The sequence below is a fragment of the Schistocerca cancellata genome, chromosome 2 (assembly GCF_023864275.1).
Source record: "Schistocerca cancellata isolate TAMUIC-IGC-003103 chromosome 2, iqSchCanc2.1, whole genome shotgun sequence".
Classification (NCBI taxonomy): Eukaryota; Metazoa; Arthropoda; class Insecta; order Orthoptera; family Acrididae; genus Schistocerca; species Schistocerca cancellata.
In genome coordinates this window covers 448,563,988-448,576,247 of record NC_064627.1, presented here as the reverse complement: position 1 = coordinate 448,576,247, position 12,260 = coordinate 448,563,988, and the positions used below count along the sequence as shown (strand labels likewise).

The window sequence follows — 12,260 nt, the reverse complement described above, 5'->3', positions numbered from 1 at the left end:
GAGTGTATGTTTTCAAATATCCAACATAGCTGTTACATAATGACAACTAATATGAAACTTATAGCACGCAACAATGGAGTTGAAATCGCAACATTGTGCATCGGGCTCTCAATAAATCAGTGTAATTTTTATGAAAAAATTTTACATTTTGCTAGTATCATTTTGGGATCAAAAAAGACCCCAGACATGTTTTTCCAGAGCCGATGCCATGCGAGGGTTAACAGCAGTTTTCGTTTATCTTCAAGACGTCAGCGGCAAATTTGATACTTGAGCCCAACAAATCAAAAACCAATTTATTGGAACGGCATCAGACTATGTATGCAGCAGCCACAATATCAGGAACGCTCACAAAAGATGCCTATCACCAGGTAATGGACAAACTTGTACAACTTCACGCAAAAATATAGCCGCTTCTATACAGTATTGACTCGTGGCGTGGGCAAAGGTCCGTCCTTATATGATCGATTGTTTATTCGATAACATCGGAATACCAACTTGCTCATTAAAAGTAATTCCGCCGAAGTGTACGCCGTTCTGTCAACTCTGCGACGTATGCCAACACTGCCAGATGAATGATTACATTCGCAAATTACAGAAGTGTCCTACTCTCAACGCACAACAACGAGACATCACAAGTAGAAGCGATGCAGTTAAGGTACACACCTTCCTCCGTTATCTATTGCACGCCCCAGTGTCGAGAAAATGTTTCGATACACATGTTCTGCCGCGAAATTATCGCCAGATTGCAAGACATTTAGCAATTTCAACGATGTTCCTTTTCCTAAAGATAGTTACACTAAAAATTGTGACTTGCTTAGGCGGTTATGTGGCTTCGTACGTTGCTCCGAATTTGAATACATTGAATGTTTTTATGATCATTATCACCCCGGGGAATGCACTGGCTCTCTTGAAGTATAAAATAACTGAATACGAGAATGTATTTCATTTTCAGTTACTGTTACTTATATAAGTGGTGAAGAATCTATTTTTATTTTATTTGTCAATAATTCCATCGTATTTCACGATGTCACAAAAATATTGAATTCATATAAGATCATGGGAATAATGAGGGCGAAAATTTGAAACAGTGCGCTTAGTGACTGTGCTATGACTCACTTGGCTTTTCACCGTGCGACCAGACTGATGAAGTGGCGTCGAAACGAAGCCAAAATAGATGTACATTTTCACCATTCATTCACATGCGAAGTTTCGACAGTGTCAGTGACGTATGGTGAGTTCCCCTTGTCAGATAGCTACTTTATCGATAACAGGCAGCTAGACAGGTACATGGAAGAATTTTAGCAAATAATGTGTGAAACATAATGCTGCATTACTTGTTGACTTCTTTGGGTCTCCAAACTCGTAGTTTTGTGATACATATGAAACATAGCTTTTTCGAATGATTGTTATTACTCCATTCAGTGTAAACATATTTTTGAAAATAGTAGAATAATGACTCACGTACCATACTCATTTTTTTCCTTGCCGTTCGTTTCGTGAAATACCCAGTCAGAAACTGCATACATCGATCTACACATTTTTGTGTGTTCTCTGCCCTCTTAAATCTTATCCTAGTAATCATCTAGAGCAGTGATCGTCAAACTTTTTGCTCAAGGGCCAAAACTAACAATATGATGTGGCACCTCGGGCCGCAGATTTCTAGGTCTTTTTTTAACTGGCAAATCACGTAAATGGTGTGTTATGAATCTCCAATAGACTAGCTATAGTAAAGAAGCGAGGGGTTTACCACTGAATTTCTAGCACTTATCGTTAAAGTCGATACCATTCGGACCACTATGTATAGAATGATCTGTTTCAGGCTGTTGCCACCCTCAATGATCCGTAAATTGTAACACTGTAATTGCCCGACGAATTGTTGCTGCGTTGTCTTTGTGAACAGATGGTTAATAACAGCAAATTGACCTATACTTAAATGTATTATGTTACATGAGACACAATCACAACTGTTTTCTACATGATTTGAGTCATTTTTCTTCAACTCACGTGACTGAACTGCAACAGCCTTAATTTTATTTCATACTAGATGAGGTACCTGGCATTGGCTAGACATGTATTTATTCCAATCTTATGCTATTCTGTCTTTTCCTTCCCTCACTCTCTGCCGTCCATCTCGACTTTCCCCTCACTCACCATCGCTTCACCCCTTTATCTGTCTATTTCGCACTCCCCCTCTATGTGACCATGTCGTCCTCCCCCTTCTCACTCCGCATTACCATCCCACGCCCAATAAGACGTTGCCTTTGCTTACCCCACAATATTTCTTTACAGATTGAGAATAATATGTGTATCAATGTGGTTGAAATCGATCCGAGGGCTTAGGAGGAGAAGTGGAGGATAAAAATACACACACACGCACACAATTTTAAGAGCTAATGACTAATTATTTCTTTTAACAAATGTGTACCGCATATGACCGTCTCTATAATGCGTATTCATGAATCCGACGCACTTTCATTTAAGACTGATACAACAGCAGATAATTGGTACGAGGCACGCGCACCCGTTTGTCAGCACTGAGAAACAAACAAGAAAACATTTCTATTATTATGTCGCCTCCCACAGCAACAAGAAATCTATCCGCTCCTGTACCAGTGAAACCTGTAAAGGTTTCATCTGACGAAGGAGACAGGTACAGCCGATCAGCTGCAAACCATTTTTTCTTTACCAGATTTGGAGAGACATCATTTATCGTTCTTCAGAAACTATAAACATTAGCACCTGTTGAAATAGTACTTTCGTGAACAAACCACTCTCAACTGTTGGATGTATGTGACTCCTTCGCCAAATAACATTGGTGTGCAGTTGCTGACAATAATACGCCACGTTTGACACTGAAATTCTGCAATACAGGGAAAAAGATTTTTAAATACTCGTCCGCCGATTTGACAACTATTAGCTTATGAGGGATATATTCGTAGGAGACATACGAGTAGTTGTCCCCTTGTCAGCAATTACATTTTTAGTCGGTCTTCAGAGGAGTCGAGTGCTGATACCGATTAGAATAATCGCTGTGGTAGGATGAGTCAATGATGACATGTGCCATTCAGACTTTCACAGAATTACTGTCACCATGTTTACAAGTGTTGAAAGCTGCTGATCAAATTTCAGTAAACTGGAAAAAGCATACAGTGCATCTGACTAATTCATTCCAGTTTAATTATCTCTCTGAAAATAAAATTCACATGACTTGCATAATCTTACAATAAACATGTAGCTAGGCAGGAGCGTGTGAAGGGTGAAGAAAAGGAAGGGAATCATTAGTAATTTTGAACCACTACCAAAAACAAATATGGGATCAGTGTATGTTGCTCCTGAATTTCATTTCAAAGTACTTTCATGAAAGATGTGATAGATGTATTATTAAAATATTAATTACATTATTCAAATGACCATAAAAACTTTATTATAATTGCATTAATCTCAAACTTCCAAAAAATGTAGAAATAAATAAAAAAGGACAGATGCACTGCACATGCATCAGGATATATAAGAAAGTTACAGGTCTCTTACTGAATGTGGTTTTTATTCATTATAACTGCAAAACAAACGTAAATACAAATATATAATTTTTCATTAATGTGACTTGTGATGTTGAACTTCTTTGACTATGTTGTCTATATCGGCGTCGCTTGGGCTGCATGCAAGCCTCATTGCGTCTTCAAATGACTGGACGACCGATTACGATATTTATTTTTCAGGTACTTCAAAAATGAAGTACCTGAAAACAAAGCTTAACAAAGATAAGTTGAAGGAAATAGTGTTAAAATGAACTGTGCACAGTCTCGTAAATTTTTATAATTGTTAGGCATACATTTCCAAAATTCAGTGTACTGTCGTGTTTCACCATGTTCTATAAACAGAGCTTTAAGCTGTGTGTCATGCTGAAGTTCGATTATTCCATTTAGCAAACTAGTTTAAGGAAATCCAAATTATCAGAATAATTTGGTATCATGTCCAAAATGCCAAGTGTTCTGTACGAGAATGAAACAGCTCCGAATATTTCTAACATCTGCAAATCTGTTTTTTATTTTTTCCAAATATACTTCCAAATATTTTTTCATGTTTTGGTAAATAGTTTCGGCGATAGTTAAGCCGGATCTGAGCATAGCAACGGTTCGAAAATTAGATAGATCTTTTACTTAGAGTTCATTTATACATAATTGCAGCTTGGCTTCAAATGCAAATATTTTGTTAGTCATTTGCCCAATTATCTTGTTTGATCCTTGTAATTCCAATTTAAGTGTTTTGAATTTTTGTGTAATATCGGTCAAAAAAAAAAAGCTGTAAGTATCCACCATTCCTCATCAAGTTAAGTATAATTTTTGCCACTTCGTTGTAAGAATAAAATAATTTCAGTTTTCAAACTGACAAACCGTTCCAGCATCTTTCCTTTGCTTAGCCATCTGAAAGCAGTATGTAGGAGAACATAACTGTAAAAAGCTTGCAATTCCTGCGGAGGCTCTTCAAATTTTCGGTGATTAAGTTCATGGGCACGAATGAAATTTATAACGCTTATAACCGTTTGAACAACATTCTTCAATTTGGTATTTGAAATTTGACATGCCAAACTTTCTTGATGCAGTAAGCAGTGAATGGAGAGTGAATGTGGCAAATTCCATTCCTTCTTAATCAGTGCTATCAAACCATTGTTGACACCCGTCATTGACGGACAACCATCTGTACATACTCATTTCCATTTGCTCATAGACAAGTCATTTTTTTTTTGCAAATTCTTTAATTGGATCCACAAAATCAAATCCTTTTGTGTGACCTTTCATGGGTATAATTGCTAAAAAAAATCTTCCTCTATTACCCCATCATTTGTGCAGTAACGCACAAATAATGAAAACTGGGCCATCGAAGCTAAATCTGTACTGGAATCACATGCAAGGCTGAAGTATTTGTATATTTTGACTTTATTAATTACTGCCTCAAACATATATTTTAAAATATCTTCTATAAGACATCGACAGGTAGATTCTGAAAGTGTGAGCTTATTTATTTCAGCTGATATTTGTTTACTGTTGGAGAAATTTTGAAACAAAGTTTCAGAAACAGTCATCATACATTGCTTCACTAATTAATCATCAGTGAAAGCTTTCGTATTTTTTTTGCCAGAATATTACATACTTGGTATGATGCTCTTGTGACAGCCTCACATTGCCCAACTTTCGTTGACGACGAATGGTAGATTTTAGATGAGCAATTTTTTCCTTTCTTTCATTTGAATTCAAAGGAAAAGCTACTGTAAATGAATTGTGCTTACTTGTGTAGTGGCGAAATAAATTGTATCTCCTCAGTCCCACAATCGTATCCCGGCATATTAAGCAAGTAGCAGTACCTTCTTTGTGTCTACTTACAAAGCAAAACTCTGCTACCCATATTTATTGGACACTTCTTTTCTCTTCACATATTTTCCTCTTAGTCACTATTCTTGAAGGTACATCAGACATTATTTATTCCACTAATAATTGTATCACCAAATATGAGTACAAATAAACTCAATACGCGACGAAAGCTCAGGGGCACCGAAACTTAGTTCACGACTGACAGACTGACAAGGCAAAGCTAAAAGCTACAATGAGGCGGCTGCGGGACAAGCCCCCCACCGACAAAAGAGCGGCAGTGGGCACACGGCGCGTTTGACGCACATGTCACATTGTTGGCTAGGAGGCCGCTCACGCTTTTAGCGCTGCTGAACGCCTGCAAGTGGCGCGTTAAATGAAAGTAGTGGATGGTTTTCAATTACCTAATCACTTCCCCGACTTTAATCACAATTCTACGCAGTTTCCGTAAACAAAACACCGCTACGCCAGGCAAGTAGATAACTAATGGTAGCCGGCCGCTGGTGGCCGAGCGGTTCTAGGCGCTTCAGTCTGGAACCGCGCGACCGCTACGGTCGCAGGTTCGAATCCTGCCTCGGGCATGGATGTGTGTGATGTCATTAGGTTAGTTAGGTTTAAGTTGTACTAAGTTCTAGGGGACTGATGACCTGAGATGTTAAGTCCCATAGTGCTCTGAGCCATTTGAATTTATAACTAATGCTACCCGTGCGAAGCTGAGGAGGGTCGAGGGCCGCACGAAAACATGATCTGGGCCGCATTGTGGTCGCGGGCTGCAGTTTGACGACGACTGATTTAGAGGTTTGGCCCACGAATCTCACCATTCTTCCTTTAAATTAATTAATCGCTCAGTGCCTGTGACCCAAGCCATGTTTCGACCTTGCGAGATCCCCTCGCTTCTAAACTGATACTGTTATTACACAACTTAGCCGCGAGTCCGTAGAGGGTGGTATATGTGACGAACACTATAACTGGTCAGCATTTCCACCCGGAATTTGCGAATGTAAGTAGGGCCTTCATTGATCCGCCTTAGTGGGTCGTGTTGTCGGATTTCCTCCTACCTGTGCGCGGTGCAGCTCTCGTAAATGTCGTCCCGTGCAGATTCTTCATTGGCACATTGGATGACTCTGTCGGTGGAAGCTAATTATCTGAAATTACTGTCGATCTACTTTGGGGTATCTATTTACTCGAAATTAACATTCAGAATGCCGTAATATCACTTCTATTCCTATTAGATCAATAATGAAACACTCATGTCACAAACTACTCGTAACCGAGAGTATGACTACCAGCGAACAAGACAGGAAGAGCTCTTGAACGCCGACTGCCGACTTCGGCGCGCAGTCCGTATCTCTTACTAGTTTCGTCACAGTTCGTGGATTTCCAATCAAGTTCGTACTTACTAAGATATGCATTTGTGAATGGACGGGTGTGAATTTTAACGAGGCAAAATTATGATAAATAGTTTTAAACATCCAGAGGCTCCTCCTAGTATTCATGTTGTCATAAATGACTTTAGTTATTAAATATAAATAAACAAAATCGGTAACTTTGGCGCCAAGATGGCGTATTAAATATAAACAAACAAAATCGGTGACTTTGGCGCCAAGATGGCGGTACTTCCCGTCATGTATATTTCCCAGGCCGACGCTTGTTGCTACGGTCCAGCGCCGAGCCCCACCCCACTACGCGCGACAAGTGGTCGCTTCGTCACCTAGCCAGCCAGCGTGGAAAATGCTCTCCGATTCATGGCTGGCTACGGACTACAGCACTTCCTAACTATCGTGAAAACATCAATAAGAGGCAATAATTTATTAAACCTGGTAAAAATGTCTTCCTCACGTAAGAGGCACCTTACAACCTACGAAAATAAGTTATGAAAACAAAAAGAACGGCAAATAACATCAGAACGAATGCCGCGCTGTACTTGAAAGACTGGAGGCGCTAGAGTTTACTAGGCCCCTAACCACTATCCCATTGCGTCGCCGTGCTGACGGCACGGCTGCCGTGTGTCGTTCGCACGGCAACGGTCCGCACCGCGTATATGTGAAAACCGCCATATGGCTTTCCGTGCCACGACCGTGTACATTCTGCCGTATCGATGGCTGCCCGACAAGTGTAAAATGCCCGTTCTCTGTGAAAGTCAGCGTGTAGCAAGGAGAACTGCCGCAGTCCTAACTGGTGAAGTGTCTCTTACTGGATCGTTCGTACTGTCAGCGATGGACAACTCCTCGAAGTGTTCTTAATCTGGTACTAGACACGTGTATGACGAGTACTCAACCTTGCGTGAATATCAGACTATAGACGTGTGTAGGCGACGACAATTCTATGTGGGGTGCAAAGCCGCCGCCCGAAGGGCCCGCTCGCATCGTCGCCACAGGCTGTAGACCGCGGCTAACGCGGTTTCTAGCGTTTTGGGAAATGTGCCCCTCCCCCTTCCCCCTACATTCACGCACAATAGGCCAATAGACACAGACCCAAGACTGATTTCATTAATTGGGAAGAAACAGTCAGGTACGCGAATTATTTAAAAATATCTACAGCTGTTGTGATAGTCAAAAGAACTGGGGCTCTGCAAAATACTAACGCGAATTCTTTACAGACGAATGGAAAAACTGGTAGAAGCCGACCTCGGGGAAGATCAGTTTGGATTCCGTAGAAATGTTGGAACACGTGAGGCAATACTGACCTTACGACTTATCTTGGAAGAAAGATTAAGAAAAGGCAAACCTACGTTTCTAGCATTTGTAGACTTAGAGAAAGCATTTGACAATGTTGACTGGAATACTCTCTTTCAAATTCTGAAGGTGGCAGGGGTAAAATACAGGGAGCGAAAGGCTATTTACAATTTGTACAGAAACCAGATGGCAGTTATAAGAGTCGAGGGGCATGAGAGGGAAGCAGCGGTTGGGAAGGGAGTGAGACAGGGTTGTAGCCTCTCCCCGATGCTATTCAATCTGTATATTGAGCAAGCAGTAAAGGAAACAAAAGAAAAATTCAGAGTAGGTATTAAAATTCATGGAGAAGAAGTAAAAACTTTGAGGTTCGCCGATGACATTGTAATTCTGTCGGAGACAGCAAAGGACTTGGAAGAGCAGTTGAACGGAATGGACAGTGTCTTGAAAAGAGGATATAAGATGAACATCAACAAAAGCAAAACGAGGATAATGGAATGTAGTCAAATTAAGTCGGGTGATGCTGAGGGAATTAGATTAGGAAATGAGACACTTAAAGTAGTAAAGGAGTTTTGCTATTTAGGGAGTAAAATAACCGATGATGGTCGAAGTAGAGAGGATATAAAATGTAGACTGGCAATGGCAAGGAAAGCGTTTCTCAAGAAGAGAAATTTGTTAACATCGAATATAGATTTAGGTGTCAGGAAGTCGTTTCTGAAAGTATTTGTATGGAGTGTAGCCATGTATGGAAGTGAGACATGGACGATAACTAGTTTGGACAAGAAGAGAATAGAAGCTTTCGAAATGTGGTGCTACAGAAGAATGCTGAAGATAAGGTGGGTAGATCACGTAACTAATGAGGAGGTATTGAATAGGATTGGGGAGAAGAGAAGTTTGTGGCACAACTTGACTAGAAGAAGGGATCGGTTGGTAGGACATGTTCTGAGGCATCGAGGGATCACAAATTTAGCATTGGAGGGCAGCGTGGAGGGTAAAAATCGTAGAGGGAGACCAAGAGATCAATACACTAAGCAGATTCAGAAGGATGTAGGTTGCAGTAGGTACTGGGAGATGAAGAAGCTTGCACAGGATAGAATAGCATGGAGAGCTGCATCAAACCAGTCTCAGGACTGAAGACCACAACAACAACAACAACTGGATCAGTTATGTACATTAATAATATTTGACGCAGAACCTAACATTCGTAAAACAGACGAATAAGTAACAAACATTAAATTAGTACTGAAGACTGAGAAACAAGAAAAACCACTCTTCACTTCCAAACAGAAGCAAGTAGTAAGACATTGAACTTTCTGCCAGCTGATTACTGACCTTTGCTTGGAAAGACGGATATCATCATGTCGAATCCTCACCTTGAGACCTATTTCAGTAGGTTCACTCCTTCAGTAGGCATAAGCAGAATACCTGTATGCTGTTCGGTTGTTAATGGGGCAACCTTCTTTACATTGGTTCAATGCCAGTATTACTCACTCTCTACGATGCTGTCACCCTTTGGACCTGTGGCATACAACTGGAAAAAGCTTGCCAGCTAATAGGCTACTGGCGTCATATCTCGAATTTTCAAGGTCTACTCACATTGGACGCCATGGAACAGAACATCGGAACACTCCACAATGCGTTTCAAAAAGCGGCATTCACACAAACCGTCAGTGAAATGGAACATCGACGTCAAGGATGCACGAAGAACGTTTTTGTATTGCCTTTAACCCCGTGGCGCATAGTGTCCGCTACAGTGGACAGCTGTTAATGGTCGCTTCTTTGACCTTTTCAAACAGTCCTGAGACTGCAAATGCACACAGTTCACTGCAGTAGGCACTCCCTACTGGTGTTGTGTCCTGCATAGATTTGCAGCCTCATGACTGATTGAAACCGCTAGAGCAGGGCTTCCCAACCTTTTCAGCTGGCGGACCCCTTCTTCAGTCGAGAGCACAGTAATTTTAAATTTCAAAGCGAAACCCATGGGAACTGAAAGCTTATTAATGCAAGTGCCATGTTCCCAATGACCTCCCCCCCCCTCCCCCCCCCCCCCCGAAGTATCAGTAGTTCTTTGGTTTAGAGATGATTGAAAAGAACTTGAAGGTCAAAAATCGACGTATGAAATAGGTAGTACACTGACAAAGCAAGTTTAACATTTAATGATGCTTGGGGCCACATACGTGCCAGCGAGCGCTGTAATTGGTCGACAAAGCTCGCTCCGCGCATGCGTAAAAGGTTTCAGCGCATCTAGCGCCGTGATCCGGAGCACAAACGACCCCCGTATTGTTGCGAAACTGTCGATCAGAGAAGCCGCATTCTCCGGCACTAAACTGTGTATGCGTTCTCACTTAGGAACCGCAAAGGCTGCTTGGGAATACGACCTGAAGTAAAAGTACACGTTTTTCAGACGAAAAAAAATAGAGGTGAATTTGATTTTCATATTTTTATTCAATAATTTTACTCATTATTTTACACTAGTTGGTGAAAGGTGGCCGCGGACCCGTATATACTAGAGCAGATAATGTAAATGTACTGAAATGTCCAACGACACTTCCCGTGTTCTTTCACTTCTCAGCAGTGTGAAAAATTTACCGTACAACCTTTATGAACATTCGTTCTGAAATTTTCTTTGGTTATCAGTAAACTCTATCATTGCTACTTCCTAAATACCTAGGCTATATTTCTACTTGTCGTATGCTAAACCTGGCTTTCACTGTTCGGCTTTAAGCGAACTGATGTGTTTGACTCGCTTTTTGTATCACGTCTTGGGCGATTCCTCCACGCCCCTAACATTTAGTGACTGGTGTAGATGACAGAGTCCTCTGTTTGGTTTTGTTTCAGAAAAATCGAGAGCTAGAAGTGATGGTTCGTTGCGAGGAGAGAGCACCGGAGGAGGAGCGTCGTGTGCCGGGCGCGGCGCCAGCGTAAACAACGCGACGCTACTGGGCGCTTGCTGGTGGTCCCGGTGGGGGCAGTTGTATCGCCGACGCTCCCTGCCGCTGCGGCGGCCACGTCAGTTGTGGCGCGCACGCTGCCGACGCAGGACGCCGACCACGTGCGAGCCAGAACCGGCGGCGGGACACAGCAAGGTCGGCTGCAAGCGCTAACGCTCGTGTGTGTGTGTGTGTGTGTGTGTGTGTGTGTGTCACCTCCTTGCACGAATCAGGTGCAATCAGTGTACATTTGGGATTCAGCTTAAGACTGTGTTCGGTTTGCTTTGGACACAGAGCATTCTCAAATGTCAGTAATATTTTTATTGGAACGAAGCACCCGTATCACCAAAATTTCTCCAGTTCCGGTCTCGGTACTCAGGCAGTTTCCTAGTATTCGCAACTGAAGAACGCCCTCTGGCGCACTCCAACAAGTGGCAGAGGTCCGCCTGTACTTCAGTTCTGAACACGTTGAAATAGTGGAGAAATTTTGGTGGTACTGGTCCTTATTTTCAATTAAGAACTCATTCCTCCACTAACTTGTCAGTGGCTTGAACCATAGACGTTAGTAACGTACTTAATTGCTTTTACTAACGTAATTGTCTGCAAACGAATTACTGGTATTCATTACTATGGTGGACAAAAGCAACTTTTATTTATTTTTTTTTACAAAAAAAGCGAAAACTTGTTACATTAAGAAGGTGATTTATTATTACCATTGCTTTAACGCCTGCACTAAAATTTGCTTGTCAGTTTTAACAAATTCAGAGTTTTTTCCCAAATCGGATAAGTTATGTGCGAGCAGTGTGTTACAGCTGACAGAGAGCAATGTGCACCCGCTCTATGGAAGTCGCATGGCGAATTTGAAGCCATCAGACGGGATTAGATTCAGGGTCCAATCTTGTTCCTGATATACATAAATGATATTCCATTTGCTTATTCAGAAGAGGCAAATTTTGTACTTTCTGCAGATGATACAAGTATTGGAATAAAAAATAGTACCAGTCGCCTTATTGAAAAGGCAGCTAATGGAATATCCTAAAACATCAACAGATGGTTCAAGGTAAATGAAGTATCACTGAATGTTGAGAAGTAGTACATACAGCCCAGTACTATTTATAGAAATCCACAAGTGATAAAAGTAAGTTTCTCAAACGATGAAGTACAGCACGTAGTAACTGTTAAGTTTTAGTACCACAGATAGATCACAACCTCAGTTGGAAAATCCACACCTAGAATTAATGAATCGCCTGGATAAGAAGTATATCTTGTATTAATTCAAGAGTATCTTGCAG

General features: G+C 41.3%; 1 protein-coding gene across 1 annotated transcript in view; it reads left to right on the top strand.

Annotated features, from left to right (window-relative positions):
• Nucleotides 1-12,260, top strand: part of LOC126161940 (glycerol kinase-like) — a 274,510-nt gene that overhangs the window by 81,122 nt on the left and 181,128 nt on the right. The window contains exon 2 of the mRNA XM_049918115.1: nucleotides 10,877-11,124. The gene's annotated coding sequence lies outside the window, so the exon portion shown is untranslated. The remainder of the gene's footprint in view (nucleotides 1-10,876; nucleotides 11,125-12,260) is intronic.